Source organism: Musca domestica, unplaced genomic scaffold (assembly GCF_030504385.1).
Source record: "Musca domestica strain aabys unplaced genomic scaffold, Musca_domestica.polishedcontigs.V.1.1 2, whole genome shotgun sequence".
In the NCBI taxonomy this organism is placed as follows: domain Eukaryota; kingdom Metazoa; phylum Arthropoda; class Insecta; order Diptera; family Muscidae; genus Musca; species Musca domestica.
Window position 1 is genome coordinate 30,085,632 of NW_026712249.1, and position 18,130 is coordinate 30,103,761.

The window sequence follows — 18,130 nt, forward strand, 5'->3', positions numbered from 1 at the left end:
AAAACAATTACCTCATCTCAAAGATGTCTCAATATATGTTCACTAAAACAAAAAAAAAAACTCGTATACATAAATGTTATTAATAAACAATGAAAAAAATTGTTATTTGTGGTGTTTTTATGCAAAACAAAATGACTGTGTTTAGAAATTTGAAAAATTTTAAAAAAAATATGTGGAATTTTTTTAGATAATAAGTGTTTTTAATCTTTACACCGTGTCCTCAAGAACAAACCAAAAAAAAAAAAAAAAAAAAAACAAACGAAAACAATAATTATGTATTTTAACAGCATACAAAAAATAATAGTTGTAATAAATGCTAAAAAAGAATGTCCTTAACAATATACAATGAATATTTATTAAAACAAAATTTTTAAGTATTACTACAAACACTAAATGGGAATGTTTTGTATTTGTTATAAGAAAAGAGAAAAAACTCACTCAAAAAAATAATAATAAAAAAATATTTATATATATATTTAATGTTCAACATGGGAAATAAATGGTTTCGAATAAAGTGATAAGTCAAACACTTGAAAAACAAAAAAAGAAAAAATGTGATTTCATTTTGAAGGGATTTTCACTGGATTTGTAGGAGTGAACAATAAAAATACGTTTGTCGAACTCACGATGAACGGCTTTTTTAACGCCACAAAATGAGTAATAATAAAAAATGGGGTACTTGAAGCAAAGACCTATAATGGTAAATGCTAGACAAAATGCATTATGAGAAAAAGGTTTGTGGCTATGCTATCTAGAATAGTAGCTCATGACAGAGACATGTTAGTATAAAAAAGCACAATTGTAGAAAAGAAGGGCAAATACAAGTTTGAATAATTCAAAATTTTGATTTACAAATTTAATTATATGGACCTGCTCAATTAATTGCATTTTGCCATCATTCAACATTGGTAACTATGTTGTTATGATAACGTAACAACAGAGATAAATCCCCCTTGTGTTAATATATTGACTCCGACTTGTCCCATCTTTATATTTCTATATCTTTGCTTAAAGATGGCATTGATTAAATTATATGTTTCCTATTTCTCAATTTAATATTGAAACCCGTCATAGAGAAACCTGTCTTTATTATTTACAGCACTTTTCCCTTTAATTTATGTTTAACTGCTACGATTTGTTGTAAGCAGCGCCATTTATTTTTTACAATTGTAAATAATATTTTCGTTGGTCTTTGGTTGGCATTGATTAAATGATAAGATTCCTATTTTTTGGTTTAATTTTGAACCACTTCATAGAGAAACCGTTTTTTATTATTTATTTTCCCTTTAATTATTAATTTTCCTTTTAATTTACGTTTAATTGCTATGATTTGTTATAAACCCAACGGCGCCATCTATTGCTTTCAATTGTAATTACTATTCTCTTTGGTCTTTGCCCATACTTAAATGGAGATCACAACAATAGCAACATTTCACCATTATTTTGCTTACATCCATTTGAAACTCACCTGTTCTCCATGGAGTGGAGAAATAAACCCCAAAGAGCAAGAGAGAGAGGGAGAGAGCCAAAACAAATAAATGCTCAACAAGTGTTTGCGGCTGGTCCCCACATGTAAACAACCACTGAGTGTGAGCCAATAAACTGGCTCCCATTGCATGTTGCTCTCGTGAGCTCTCTCCCTCGTACGGAATGGAAAATAAAAACAAAACTCTCCACACACAATAACACGACTATAGTTAGCTGTTGTTGTTCTCTTGTAATTTAAGCCATAATAGTCGGGGGATAACTGGCAACTTACCATCGTGGGGTTTAGTTTGAAAACGACTATCGACACGTGCACACGTGAAATGCGCATTAAATAAGTGGAAGAGAGAAAAAAATTAAAAAGAAAACAAAGAATATAATAAAAAAAATAAAACTAAAAAAGACAATATTAAAATAAAACGCGACGGAAAACGGTTTAAAAAGAACGGAAATAGACAAAACCAAAACAAAATCCCATTGGAAAAGAATTGTGATGGCAAATATAAATGTGTGATGCACTCCATTCCTGGAGAGAGAGCGTGAGTGAGTGAGGGGAGCTGCAAAAGAATAACATTTTAGTGGGAGTACCTATGAATATTGTTGTTGTGAAAAGATTGAGTGAGTCAGTGCAGCAAAGGTTCGTTTGTTCTACCATGGGAATGTTTCCCAAAGATAAACAACTGTAACTTAACACAAAAAAAAAAAAAAAGAAAAGAAAAACAACAAAACATCAATTGTAGTGGTAGGGAGCAACGGTGTAAAACAATAACAACACTTAGAAAAAGGGGAGAACCCACAAAAAACAAACCTAAGCAAAATCAAACAAGAAGAGTTAATGTGACATGACCAAAAGCGTAACATATGAACTTAACAAAAATAACTAGTGCTCTGTGGCGGTGTGAGTGAGAGATTGTTGTTAACAAAAAAAAAGCAACAAGGTAACAATAATAAATAAGTGAATAACAAAATAAATAAAAAAGAAGAAGCAGAAAAATAATAAAGTTCATGTAAAACCACAAATGTGAGATACAATTTTTCTTACTTACGTATAAAACAAAAAAATACATACATATTTACATACGTACATATGTTGGCATGTGTGAATTGTTTGTAACTTCCAACAGCAGCAATAACATAACTAGAGTCTGTGCATAACTTTTTGTTTTTGTGTGTTTTAAAACAATAAATGCCGGAGTTGTTGGCTTCCAACGACCACCTTCTCATCTGCTATAATTTGGGTACTCTTCTCCGTGGTGGTTTGTGCAACAATAGCACCGCTTTGTTGTTGTTTTTATTATTATTGCCTTTGTGGGGATAACCTTTTCAAATTTGTACATTTTGAACGAAACAATCGACGAACCCCATTTTTTAAAAAAATACCTACCTACCTATTTACCGGAAGTTACTGGTGCTTTAATGTTGGTAAAATCAACGAAAAATTGAAAAACAAAAAAAAAATTGAAAACCAAAACAACAAAAACAAGTGCTCCGATGTGTTTTTGTAATCATCCATAAATAGAGAGAGTTATATTACAAAAAAAAAAAAATATATATTGTTCGTTACACTCGTTTGCATATGATAACAAAATAAAAAGAAAAAAAAAATTGAAAATAAAACAAATCGAAAAAATCAACAAATAAAATAAGTGAAAAAATAGAATATCAAAATTCTAGAATTTCCCATTTCCATTGTTTTGTGAAAAAAAGTGAAACAGAAAACAAAAATAAACCATCAATAAACAACAGAAATTGGAGTAATAAAACAAACTGTCAACCAGCCAACCAACCAAACACACACCCATCCAAATACAAGCACCCACCCACCCAATTTGGTTAACAAATGACATTGCCTTGGATTTAAATAAATACAACGGATAATAAAGGTAATTATTGAGTATTTCACAAAACTCAATTTTTTGTTGATAAAGGGTAGCAAATTTAGGATGAACATTTCATCAGTAAATGGAGGGTATATTTGGTTTCGTTATAAATAAACAATTCTAAAAGGATATCGAACATTTTTGAAGAAAATAGTCGGTGTAAGTTCATAATTTGATATATCCTCTCATATAACGCTGCTTACAGGGTGAGATAAAAAAAACTGCAACAAAGTCAAACTCCATAAATTTCACATTTTTTTTTCAATTTTTTTGAATGAAAGCAAAAAAGGTCGGAAATAGCATCAAATTTTAGAATAAGTTCAGATTTGTTCGAATTGGTCAGCTTTGGCACGAATTATGGCCTTCAAACGGCCAGTGAAACCGTCACACGCTGCCCGAATGTTGTTCAGTGGTATTTTGGCCTATTCCCGGCGAAGCGCTTGCTTTGATATTTTTTAGTGCCAACCTTGCTTTGCAAAATACTCCAGACACAATAGTCCAACGGATTGGTATCCGGAGATTTTGGTGGCCATTGTGCGCTGGAAATGAAGCGAGGAACCTCATTTTGTAACCCTTCTTGGGTGGCGTACAAACACTCCATATTTCAGTCCTTTTCTGGCAATTTAGATTATAATTGCATTAAAATTTGATGTTTTTGGGCTTAAATATGATTCAGAGCCTCCCACACGCACCGTTTTAAAGAAATCCCAACAGGTACCGCTTTGGGTTCTGATTAAAAGGGTACATATTTTCTTTTGCATTGGTTCATATGTTTCCTGCTAGGGGCAATATTTTTAAATATCTCACCCATAATTTAACCTCCATCATATGTTATTTAACTTATAATCCAGTGAAATTGTATACCCTCCACCACAGTATGGTGAGTATATTGAATTTATCATTCCGTTTGTAACATCTCGAAATATACATTTTAGACCCCACATAGTACATATATTTTTGATCAGCATAAATTTATATGTCGATTTAGTGATGTCCGTCCGTCTATCCGTCTGTGGAAATCACTATAGCTTCCGAACGAAATGAAGTAGGTTGATACAATCTTACTCAGGTCTGCAGGACTTTTGGTATTGAAAATGGACCATGTAGCTTCACTTTTTTTTATATCCCCCATATAATGGTACCTCCCGCTATTCGGTACTTTGATGATTTTTGCGACATTATTTATCGGAATTGGTATTTGAAGTTCGCAAATTTGGTATTTGAAGTTCGCAATGAATACTACAGCCTAAGAAAGAAAATTGTATGTGCAGGTCCACGTTTTCGTATAGCCCCCATATAACGGTATCTCCCGATATTCAGTATTTTGATGATTTTAGCGACAATATTCACCGGAATCGTTTCAAATTTCGTATTGGGAGATGTTAATGGTTACTACAACCTATGGAATGGTTCGTATGCAGGCTCTTTTTCGTATATCCCCCACATAACGGTACCTCCCGATATTCGGTATTTACATGATTTTAGCGACAGTATTCACCGGAATTGTTTTAAATTAGTTATTTGAAGTTCGTAATGGATATTACAGCCTATGACAGAAAATTATCAGTGCAGGTCTATGTTGGGTTATATCGGTCCAATTCTTTACCAGAACCCCCCCAAAAAAATGAAAAAAGTAACAAAATTATAAAAATTAATTACTAAGCGAATTTATTTTAAAACAGGCATTGTTTAGGTTGTTATCTGGGCTATATCGGTCCACTCCGTTTGCTACCTTTCTCCGTTTGCTACCTTTCTATATTTCGGCCAGCATCAGATAATACTCCCTTCATATCATGGAATGGTTTCACTCAGTTCCGGAGAAATACATGAAATTTGTATTTGTGTACCGGAATTTTTTGTAAAACACCTAAAAAATTAAAAATGGACCCATTATGAGGTATTAAAATCTACATATCCACAATCCCACCACATCATATGATCACTTTTCCACTTGTTTGGATAGGTATTTTAATAAGCTTTCAATTTATAGCTATTTTGTACATTTCGGATAGAACCGGATAAAAACCGGATTTTGTATCTGAATTTCCGGGTCGAAAAACAGGGTAACCGAGCATTTCCGCCTCGAAAAAATTAATTTGCCGTAATTAGGTTTAAAACACCTACTAGTTACACAAATTTGAAAATGATCGGAGCATAGCCCCTAAACTCAATTAATTGAAAAACATTTAAATTCAATAAATAATTAAGTATTGAATTATAGAACCTAATTGTAGAGAATGCGTACGATATGCTCCCAGGAAAATTATTTGACCCTATGTGAGCGTATAGTAATTGTAATCAGAATGATAGTCAGAACTTTAAATGCACAACATTAATAGCCAATATGTCTTAGACGTTGTCGAAGTCTAAATACATGAGAGAATTTTTTTTCTGGCACAACTTCAAAGTTCAAAGTATAGACTCAATTTGAACAGGGTCATCTCATTTATTTTTCGGGAAGATTTTCTCTTCGCACAAAAATTTGTATATAGTTCCAGCAAATTTTTTTTCGCCCCATATAACGACACCTTCCGATTTTCGTCATATAGCATAGGGTAATTTTCAGTCGAATTGGATGTAATTTGAAATTTTAAATCGATTGATATTTAAAAGGTTGCATTGAAAATATCTCGGCAAATTTTGCTCAATTTAACCTCCTTATGAGTGTAGCCTTTTAATAATGGAGCTTTTAATAATGGAGCTTTTAATAATGGAGCTTACTTCATTTTTCAACTGAATGGACTAAAATGCAGTATTTTTGCAGGTTTAGACATATGTCAGGGTTTAGGGTTTTAACACATCCGATTTTGCACAACAACATATCATTTCACATGTCGCAGGATATAAAAAAAATTGGACCCTGAGGATCTTGAAGCCGTTCTTCATTGCTAGGGCATATTTTTCGATGAATTGACATGTCGTAATTTTTAGGTTAACAAAGCTGTTGATTAAATTGATAGCTAAAAGAAAAATTAAACGTTCAAATTTTTCTTCTACTGCATTCATGAAAGAAGTCGAGTTCTAGGCCTTTTAATTCACATCTCACTAATCTAATCTAATTTACAATATTTTACTCTAGACTTTTCAATATCATTTGCCAATTTAAGGAAAGTGGAGTTAGGTGATTGATTTCTTCAAAAAAAAAAAAAAAAAAAAAAAAAAAAAAACAGTAAACTTTTTTTATTTTTTTTTAATTTTATTAAAATACAATAGTGCTATGTAAATTCATCCGATCAATTAGATTCGTAATTTATTTTATTGAGAATATATTTTGCGGTTGATGAAACTATAGACCGAATTTGTTTCAGTGGGTTCATTAATAATTCTTTGTAAGGCAACAATGATGAGCGAACAACATTATTATTACTTATTTTGTGGTTAGTTTGTAGTTCAATTTTATGTTTGTGTGTGTGTAACATTTTAGTTGTAGTATGATATTTCCATACAATCTAATTTAAGCTGTGACAATTTGTTCTTCAAGTATGAGATAAAAACCGCAATTATGGTGATGACTCTTGGGCATAAGTATTTGCATTTCTTTTTTCAGGTCGTTTGTGTTGAAAAAATTGAATGGGTCTGCTGTAGGTAGAAACTATTTTAAGAAGTAAAAACTTCTAAAAATCTTCTGTGAAAAGAAGATTTTCCAAAGGATCTAGAGAAATATTCTATAGATAGACGAAATCCTACAAGTTGTTTATGGATCGACCCTCTACAAGTCTTCTATTGGTAGAAGACCTTCTACAGGGATTCTACGGATAGCAGAACTTCTACAGGTCTTCTACAGGGTGATATTAAAAAAACCTGCAACAAAGTTAAACGCCATCATTTTTCCATTTTTTTTAAATTTTATTGAATGAAAGTAAAAATTTCGGAAATAGCATCAAATTTTAGAATAAGTTTAGATTTGTTCGAATTGGTCACCGTTGACACCAGTTATGGCCTTCAAACGGGCAATGAAACCGTCACACGCTGCCCGAATGTTGCTCTGCGGTATTTTGGCCCATTCCTGGGGAAGCGCTTGCTTGAGGTGATCGACACTTTGGCATTTTTTAGTGCCAACCTTGCTCTCCAAAATACTCCCGATACAATAGTCCAACGGATTGGCATCCGGAGATTTTGGTGGCCATTGTGCGCTGGAAATGAAGCGAGGAACCTCATTTTGTAACCATTCTTGGGTGGCGCGTGCTGAGTGCGATGGTGCTGAGTCCTGTTGGAATGTCCAAGGTGTGCGGGCAAAATGTTTGCGTGCCCAAGGATTGAATGTACTTTCCAGAATTTTTTCGCGATACTATTCGGCATTTATTCTGATGCCACGGTCGATTAGTACGAGCGGAGAGCGACCATCGGCTGTAATGGCGGCCCGCACCATCACCATGGCCGGCGCTTGAGTTTTGGTGGCCAACCGAAGGTGCACATTTTCATTTTCAGCTGACATCTTTGGCAAGTAAACGCGATCTTTTTTTTTTTTGTTTACAAACTGCTGGACAAGGAACGTTTTCTCATCGGAGACGGAGAAAACCAAATTCGGCAGTTCACACCTTTTGGCCAAGCGAAGCAACACTTTACCTCTTTTGAGTCTATTTTCTTTCTGTTGCGGTATAAGTTCTTGCACTTTTTGGAATTTCAATCGCTTTACCCCGAGCTTATTTTTCAATATTTGCCGAATGGAATATTGCGATATATTCAGCTCACGAGCCATTTTTCAACCACTGCGACGCGGGTTTCGATCAAGTCGCTTTTTTACTTTTCGAACCATTTCTGCTGATGTTGCTGGTTTCTTCCGTCCACTTCCTTGACGTCGGGCTACGCTACGATGGTACGAGATAAAAAAGATTTATTCCATTGGATAGGAGACCTTCTACAGGTCTCCTAGGGATAGGAGACCTTCTACAGGTCTCTTAGGGATAGGGGACTTTCTACAGGTCTCCTAGGGATAGGAGGCTTTCTACAGGTCTCCTATGGATAGGAGACCTTCTACCTGTCTCCTAGGAATAGGAGTCCTTGTACGGGTCTCCTATGGATAGGAGACCATTTACAGGTCTCCTATGGGATAAGAGACCTTCTACAGGTCTCCTAGGGATAGGAGGCTTTCTACAGGTCTCATATGGATTGGAGACCTTCTACCGGTCTCCTAGGAATAGGAGTCCTTCTACAGGTCTTCTATGGATAGGAGACCATTTACAGGTCTCCTATGGATAGGAGACCTTCTACAGGTCTCCCATGGAGAGAAGACCTTCTATAGGTCGTCTATAGGTAGAAGACCTTCTACAGGATAGGAGATATTTTACAAGTCTCCTATGGATAGAAGACCTTCTGCAAGTCTTCTATGGGAAGAAGACCATCTGCAGTTCTTCTATGGATAGAAGACCTTCTACAGGTCTTCTATGAATGGACCCTCTTCTACAGGTGTTGTTTTATTTGCGTGTTACTCTCTGTGTGGCTCTCGTTTGATGATGACAGTGTGTGATCGATTCGAAATCTTTTAATCTCTTTTAAATCCCTATCCCCCCCTCCCCCTTTCCCCCTTCCAGTTTAATGAACAAATTGCAGTCATGGTTGTTGTAATGAATGAATATCGAATCGGTGAATGGATTTATTTCGTTTTTTTTATCAATTTGTACAATTTTTAAGTGTTTGTCGTATTTTGTTTTTCTTTAGTTAGGGGGGCATTGTTACAGTTTTTTTGTGGTTTAGAAGAGTGAAGGGCAATTGTTTGTATGTACGAATGAGTATATATGTGAAAAAAGAGGTAATAAATAGTTTGTGATTGTAAACAGGTTACGATTTTCACACGCTTATTTTGTTACGTTTTCATTCGATTGTTTGTTCGTGTGGCTTATGGCCAACATAAGGCAGGGGAGAGGAGACTGCAAACAATTTATATTTTTTTTTCTCCTAACAATTACATTTTTTTCGTTGTGTGTGGACAAGTAATTTGGATTATAGACGGTTATTCCACCAAGCCAGACGTTAGGGTATTTGGGGGGTTGGGTTGGAGGGGGGAAATTAATATTTAACATTTCACCTATTCGAGAAGGAGATTTTTGTGAAATATTTAAAATATCCTGTAAGTTCTATTTGAGAAATATGTAATAAAAACGTTGTTGTTGCAAATTAGCCGGACTGTATCCAATTTTTGCTGTTAAAAAAAAATCTGTAATTATTAGTAGAGAAAAATTTCTACTTTCTGCATTTTATGTTTTTAAACCAAATCATTTTGAAATATTGTGAAACGCAAAATATTCCGACAACGAAATTGATAAACTAAATGTTGCATTGTATTTTTGTTTACAAATCTTTTAATCTTATCTTTGAAAATTCCTAAAATTTCTTTTTCGAAATTCTCAAAAATTATTTTCGGCTATGAATCATTTACTCCCATTTTGTAAACCAATTTGGTAGTATTTCTTAGACAAAGAAACTCTCCAACGATATCTAATCATGTTCAGCAAGTCTTTACTTGCATGTTTACCCAATGATAAGGTTTGAAATACGTTGAAAGTAAACAAAAAAATCCGCTGCAACATCACAACCAAAAATAAAGGGGTTAAAATACATTTTAACTGTCTTTTGTTTGGAAGACGAAAATATTTTGGTAAGTGGAAATTTTTGGGCTTAGGAATGAACAATTTGAAAACTTTACCAACACAATCCACAAATGCGAAAGTATTAATTTTTTTGCGAACTATAATGTTTGCTGCCTCCAAAACTCTATGCAGACCTGTACAAGGTCCTCTATCCATAGAGGTCCTGCGGAAGGTCCTATATGGATAGAATGCCTTCTACTATAGGTCCTCTATGGATAGAATATCTTCTACAAGTCTTCTATCTATAGAAGACCTTCTACAGGTTCTATATGGATGGTCTTCCATCTACATGTCTTTAATGGATAGATGACCTTGTACAGGTCCTTTATGGTTAGAGGACCTTCTATAGGTTTTTTTATGGTTAGAGGGCCTTTTGCAGGCCCTCTATGAATAGAACACCTTTTATAGGGCTTCTATGGATAAAATACCTTTTAAAGGTTTTTAAGGATAGAAGACCTCTACAGGACCTCTAAGGATATTTAACCTTCTACAGGTCTTCTAAGGATAGAAGACCTTCTTGGACAGGAAATCTTCTACAGATCTTCTATGGATAGAAGACCTTCTACATGGTTCTATCGATAGAAGACCTACTACAGGTCGTTTAATGGATAAAACACCCTCTACATGTCTTGTAATGTTAGCAGACCTTCTTTTATGGAGAGAACACCCTCTAAAGGTCTTCTATGGATAGAAAACTTTCTAGATGTTTTCTATGGGTGGATATTCTTCTACAGATCTTCCATTTCTCCTCTATGGATAGAAAACCTTCTGCAGGTCTATAGATAGAGGACCTTTTTCATGTCCTCTAAGGATAGAAGACCTTCTACATGTCTTCTATGGATAGAAGACCTTTGACAGGTCTTCTATGGTAAGAAGACCCTCTTCAAGTCTTCTATGGATTGAAGACACTTTACAAGTCTTACATGAATAGAAGATCTTCCACAAGTCTTCTGGGTTTAGAAGATCTTCCACAAATTTTCTGGGTCTAGAAGACCATGTACAGGTTTTTTGTATAGAAGACCTCTACAGGCCCTCTAGGGATATTAAACCTTCTACAGGTCTTCTAAGGATAGAAGACCTTCTTGAACAGGAAACCTTCTACAGATCTTCTATGAATAGAAGACCTTCTACAGGGTTCTATGGACAGAGAACTTACTACAGGTCCTTCATTGATAAAACACCCTCTACATGTCTTGTAATGTTAGCAGACCTTCTTTTATGGGGAGAACACCCTCTAAAGGTCTTCTATGGATAGAAAACCTTCTACATTTCTTCTATGACAGATCTTCCATAGGTAGAATAACGTCTATTTCTCCTCTATGCATAAAAGACCTTCTGCAGGTCTTCTATATATAGAGGACCTTTTTCATGTCCTTTAAGGATAGAGGTCCTTCTACATGTCTTCTATGGATAGAAGACCCTTGACAGGTCCTCTATGGTAAGAAGACCCTCTTCAAGTCTCCTATGGATAGAAGACTCTTTACAAGTCATCTATGAAGAGAAGATCTTCCACAAGTCTTCTGGGTTTAGAAGATCTTCCACAAATCTATCTGGATCTAGAAGGCCATCTACAGTTTTTTTGTCTAGAAGACCTCCTACAGGTCTTCTATGGATATACCCTCTGAAGGTCCTCTATGGACAGGTCTTCTTTGTCTTTTAGAGGTCTTCTATATCTAGAAGACTTTCTACAGGTCTTCTACAAGGCCTTTTATAAGTCTTCTGTAGCTAGAAGACCTTCTGTAGGTTTTCTCCGGCTAGAACACCTCTTACATGTCTTCTATGGGTACATCTTCTAAAGGTCCTCTATGTATAGAAGAATTTCTACAATTCTATCTATGGATAGAAGACCTTCAACACGTCTTCTACGGAAAGAAGATCTTCTAGAAAATTGATAGGATCTAAAGCTGTTATTTCGATGGGTCAAAATTTGGCCGTATCAAATAATGTACCTACTCGCTGTAGCCATATGACTGAAGATGTTCTCCAAAAGACGACCACATTGTCGTTTTTAAAAGCTTTAACCCTTGATCTGGGACAAACGCAGGAAAATGCAAATTTACAGAATTTGAATCTACAAAAATATTTCAGTGTTGAATTTTGGGTTCTCGAAAAATGAAAACTCGACCTTCTACAGGTCTTCTATGGATATACCTTCTGAAGGTCCTCTATGGACAGGTCTTCTTTGTCTTTTAGAGGTCTTCTATATCTAGCAGACTTTCTACAGGTATTCTACAAGGCGTTTTACAAGTCTTCTGTAGCTAGAAGACCTTCTGTAGGTCTTCTCTGGCTAGAACACCGCTTACATGTCTTCTATGGGTACACCTTATAAAGGTCCTCTATGTATAGAAGAATTTCTACAATTCCTCTATGGATAGAAGACTTGTTGAAGGTCTTCTATGGAAAGAAGTTATTTCGATGGATCACAATTTGGCCGTATCAAATAATGTTCCTACTCGTTGTAGCCATATGGCTGAAGATGTTCTCCAAAAGACTACCACATTGTCGTTTTATAAAAATGTTAACCCTTGATCTGGGACGAGCGCAAGAAAATACAAATTTACATAATTTGGACCTACAAAAATAGTTCAGTCTTGGCCTATCATTTGGTGCAGCTCCTTTGTAAGAGTACTCCTTAATTTTTGGTCTTCAAAAGATTTTACTGATTTTGGGTTCACGAAAAGGGAAAATTCGGTCTATTACAAAAAATATTAATTGACATTTAAATCCAAGCCCATAGAACCTTAACGATCTATTGAATGTGTTTCGCAAAGAATTTCGTATTTTGAAACAATAATCTTCAATCTAGATCCAGACTTTGGAATGATCCGCTTAAAAAGGTATCGCCAATTACTGGTACTTGAAAGTACTAGTCAAATTTTTAACTAAATGGTCTACAATTGGTATTTTGGATTTGGGTAGCCGGTAGAAAACATTTTGACAAAAAAATGATTTTTTAATATGTTTATGTTACAATTAGTCATATCATAATAATGACTCAGATTTTAAGATTTTTTGGAAGAACTCCCAAATACTGCGAAAAAAAAAAAACAAAGTTTGCTGTAATTTTATCTCAGCTCAACAAAGACTATTTTCAATCATTTTTTCATTTATCAAAGAAATATAAAAGTATAACTTCCCACGCATTTCAGCTACTGCGTAAATGTGATTTCTAACGACAATTTATTACAAATATATACAAAAACAAATTATTCTTGTATTGTCCAACAAAATTACGTCACTTTGTTTCCATTTCAAAATTTACCTAGAACGTCATTTGAAAATCACCGAAATGTGATTTTAATTACCTACTTTAAATAATCTTAATTTAAAATCTAAAACTCAGCACATTTTCAAATGAAATTCTTTTTTTTCTCTTTTCCCATAAAAATCAGTTCCCTTCATTATTTGGGGGGGTAGGGGGCATTTTAAAACGACAATCAGACAGACAGACAGGCAGTCACAAAAACACACATTATGTAATGTTCTTTCAATTTTAATTTATTTTTAAATACCCCAGAAAGAGTTTTTCGGATCCTCAAATTTCATTCAACAATGCGGAAGAAGAAGGTTTCGTCACAAGGTTTTTTTATTTTTATTCATTGGCTTCTTACCTTTGATTTGCTGTTGAATCATCAAAACCAAAACCAGGTAGAAGAAGAAAGGGTCATTTTGGGGCGAATTTTGTTGTGGCCAGTAATTTGTTTGGTTCTTGTGGAAGATCAAAGACGAAGATGTCCACGATTAAGGTGTTAATGAACTTATGAAGTGTGTATAAGGTTACAATTTTCATTCTGGGTGGGTTGTGCTTGTGAAGTCGCAAAAAATCTATAAATTTAAAAAGAAGTCGATTTGTTGTGAGCTTGCTTTCCAAAGTATGCCGTATTTATATTTTGGACATTGGATCTGGCAGAGGACCATAACATCATAACTATTGATTACAATCACATTTAAGGTTCACGTATTGTAATTATTATTATTGGCGTTATTTAAAACTAAAATGTTGTCGAGACCAAAATTTTGATACGATCAAAACGTGCCTAGTCGAAATAACGGTTTTAGACCCTAGGTCTCTTGGGACAAAATCTGTTTCAGGACATTTGGAGTCGATCTAGCGATGTCCGTCCGTCTGTCTTTCTGTCTGGCGAACGATAACTCCCGAAGGGAGTGTCTGATTTGGTCCACACTGGTCCACATTGTATAATTACTATCAAACTTATATCGAGTTCAGGAATGGACAATATCGGTCAACTTCTTCTGATACCAATCCCACAAAAGGTCGATATTTTCAAAACAATATTTTTCTGCACAAAAAGAGAAAGGACAATCCGGTTTTGTTCCTACTTTGCAAATCCTAATATTTGCGTCAGTTCTAGATCAGGTGGGAAAATGGATAATATCGGTACAATCAAGTACCTCCCCCACAACGGGACAAAATTTGGAATAACTATAACCCGAATAAAATATGATGTAAGAGTCCGATGGTGGAGTTCCTAGCATTTATCTGTTACCAATTTGGCTGGATACAAAGAAGTTTTAGGTTAACTTAGTTCGATTATGGCACTAGGCTCCTTTGCTCATTTCCGAAGAAGCCAGCCTATGACTTAAGCCAGACAGATAAGCGCTTTATGTACTCCCACCTTTAGGCTTTCAAAATTTTAACTACCATTCGAATCAAATCGACACATAGGAGATCTTTCTCTTGCCATTTAATAAGTCTTGGGAAATTTTGCCAAGAACGTCGTCACAATGCTTTGTCAACTGTGCTCCATATTTTCAATGACATTAAATATTTCAAAATATGCCTTAAAACAGTCTTTGTTTAATTATTTTTGCAATGCCTTTTTGATGAAGTGGGTTAATGAAATTCGTGAAAATTCCGGAAATGCGTCACAATTTTTTTTTATCTTGAAATCATTGTCTTACTTTTAATATCTTAAATAAATACTTGTTATCATTATCAAAACTACAGAGCAACAGATAGATTTTCGAATTTACGCATTAGTCACAAAAAAAAAAAGTGGTGAAAATGTCAATCTCTTTCAGGGTTAAATATTTTATCTGGAAATAAAGTGGGAGTTGGTGATTAAGAACCAAAAAAAAAAATGATAAGAGAAAAAAAAACCGAATAAATCCTCAGAAATATATACATTCCGAAATTATTTTGTATATTATGACAAATTCAGAATACACTGTGCAACAGAAAAATAATTGGAAGAAAAATTTAGTTCAGTCTTTTGTTATAGACTACTGCACAGAAAGAGAAAGGATAATCCGATTTAGGTCCACTCCATTAAGTACTTCTCCCAATATTTTGAATAATCATAACTCTTATAAAATTTAATGTAACCTTCCGATTGTTTTCAAATTACACACATCACAATATTTTTATTAACCCAAGGTCTGGTGTGAAGTGTGAGTATATCGGTCCACTCTTTTTGGTACCAAAACAAAACGCTTAAAGAGAGCGAAATAAGCATCCAACTCTCTCCACATTTCCAACACACACAAACATTTTTGCTAACACAAAATCTGTTGTGAGGATGAAATATAGCACCCAACCCCTTCTGGTACCTCACCCATAAAGGGTCGCAACTTTCAATACTTTTATCTGTCATAACTTGCGAAACATGTTGTCAATTCTTTACAACTTGCCATATCTAAATATTTATCTGAGATGAATTTGAAATTTATGATGAAGTTACCAATATAGACCCATTTATACAATCGAACATTGGCTGAGGGTATACGTCTGTCGGCAGAACCGATTGATACTTTTTAATTCTTCGTTTGCCGACACCGAGCCTCGAACTCACATTCTTCTGTTTTGCAGTCGGACGTGCTGAGGTTATTCCTTAAGTTAAGTGATAAAAGTAATCACTTTTGCTTTGAAATTTATTTAGGAACAACCCATGATTTTCAACCTACTGGTAATATAGAATGTAGTTATTTTAAACTACCCTTTAATAGGGTACTCGTCTCATACATCTCCCAAGATTTTCTAAGATATTATTAGTTTCTTCCCACCTAATACTGAAGAGCCCAAGCCACCAGACTTTGTTTTAATTCAATTTGTTAACAATATTTAAAAAAAAAAAAACAAGTAAAAAAAGCTGCAAGTTTGGTCGGGCCGAACTTTAAATACCCTCCACCATTTTGTACAAATTTAACAATTTTCAAAAAAAAAAAAAATAAATAAAATCCGTTAAAAATTCTGTTAAATCTTAAAAATGCCGAATGTAGCCATATATTAGGGTCTATACGACGACTTGGACTGCATAGGCAACTTTTGTCACAAGCTATTACAATATTCAAGTGCGGAAAAAAATCTGTTTATAATGTAGCTAAAATCATCAAAATACCGAATATAGGAAGGTACCATAGGGGTTATAAAACGTGGGCCTGCACAGACAAATTTCTGTCATAGGCTGTAGTATCCATTACGAACTTCAAATACAAAATTTGATATAATTCCGGTAAATAATTTCGCTAAAATCATCAAAATACCGAATATAGGGGGGGGGGGGGTACCGGTATATGGGGGCTATACGAAGAAGTTGACCTACACGGCCCATTTTCTGTTTTATGCTGTAGTATCTGTTACGAACTTCAAATACCAAATTTGGAACAATTCCGGTAAATAATGTCGCTAAAATCAGAATTCGAATATCGGGAGCTACCGTTATATGGGGGCTATACGAAGAAGTTGACATACATGGCCCATTTTCTGTTTTATGCTGTAGTATCTATTACGAACTTTAAATACCAAATTTGAAACAATTCTGGTAAATAATGTCGCTAAAATCATCAGAATACCGAATATCGGTGGGGTACCGTTGTATGGGGGCTATACGAAGAAGTGGACCTACATGGCCCATTTTCAATACCAAAAGTCCTGCAGATATAATACACATTTGAGTAAAATTTTATTAAACTACTTCATTTCGTTCGGAAGCTAGAGTGATTTCCACAGACGGACAGACGGACGGACATTGGTAAATCGATGTAGAATTTTATGCTGATCAAGAATATATATAATTTGTAAGGTCCAAAAGGTATATTTAGAGGTGTTACCAACGGAATGACAAACTTAATATACCCTCCATAATATGGTGGAGGGTATAACAAACATTAGAACCACCTGTCATAAGAACCCGGAAATCAGCAAAATGAAAAATGATGCGAATTTTTTTCCCTAAGATAAAGTAATGAAGCAGCTATAAATTATGAAAATAAAACGAAGAAAAATTAACAGAAAAAGTGAATGATGAAAGGGATAAATGGATGGATGGATGGGATATTTCCACAATATTAATTGATGATTTTTCAAAACTAACAATTGTTGGGAGATTTTTTGTTCTTCAAAATTCTAACAAGAATGGCGAAAAGAATAAGCAATTTGCTATAGGCGTAACTTATGGTGAGAGATGTGGCAAAAAAAGCGAAAAATAACAAAATGATATTTCAAAAAAATTAACAATAATTAAATGCCGAGCCAAAACGCTTGGCTGTGCCTCCAACTTGTTTCACGTGGAGATTTTATATTAGTTATGGAATTATTAGATTTTTTTGTTCAGAGATTTTGCTACGTCGCAATTTTGTAGTTATAGAACGTTGACGACCACAAATATCTCTATATTTAACTTATTACTTACATTTATTCGATGTTGTTGCTGTCACTGTTACTGAGAAGTATCGCAGCGAATCAACATTGATATCGCCGTTGTAGATTCGGTGTTGAACAAGTACTTGTGTAAGCCTTTATTTAATTTATGTTAACCAAACAAACAACTTGTTTCGAAAATAGCTACATGTGAGAGTTTTTTTCGTTATTTTTTATTTTTGAAAAAAAAATATATTTTTTTTAAATAAGATAAGATATCCAGCAGATATTTGGCAAGTGGGGAAAACAATATAAAGTTAATAATAAGGATGGTCTTCATCATCATATCTTTCTTGTCGATGATTCTATGTTATATTCAAAAAAATTCCAAAAAAAAAAATTAACAATTTTTTTCATTGGAATTTTTATGATGGCAAGTAAGCAACATGTATATGGTTGTAAGACTGTGGTTACACCCAGTGATGATGGGGTGATTAATCTCAAAGATATTCTCCACGTATTTTTATAACCTCCACCATACATTGTATGGAGGGTATATTAAGTTCATCATTCCGTGT

At 34.4% G+C, this 18,130-nt stretch overlaps 1 protein-coding gene across 1 annotated transcript in view; it reads left to right on the top strand.

Moving 5' to 3' along the window:
* The first annotated feature begins 1,755 nt into the window (after positions 1-1,755).
* LOC101887974 (rhophilin-2-A) overlaps positions 1,756-18,130 on the top strand; it is a 239,869-nt gene continuing 223,494 nt past the window's right edge. Inside the window, exon 1 of the mRNA XM_059122070.1 lies at positions 1,756-3,368. The gene's annotated coding sequence lies outside the window, so the exon portion shown is untranslated. The remainder of the gene's footprint in view (positions 3,369-18,130) is intronic.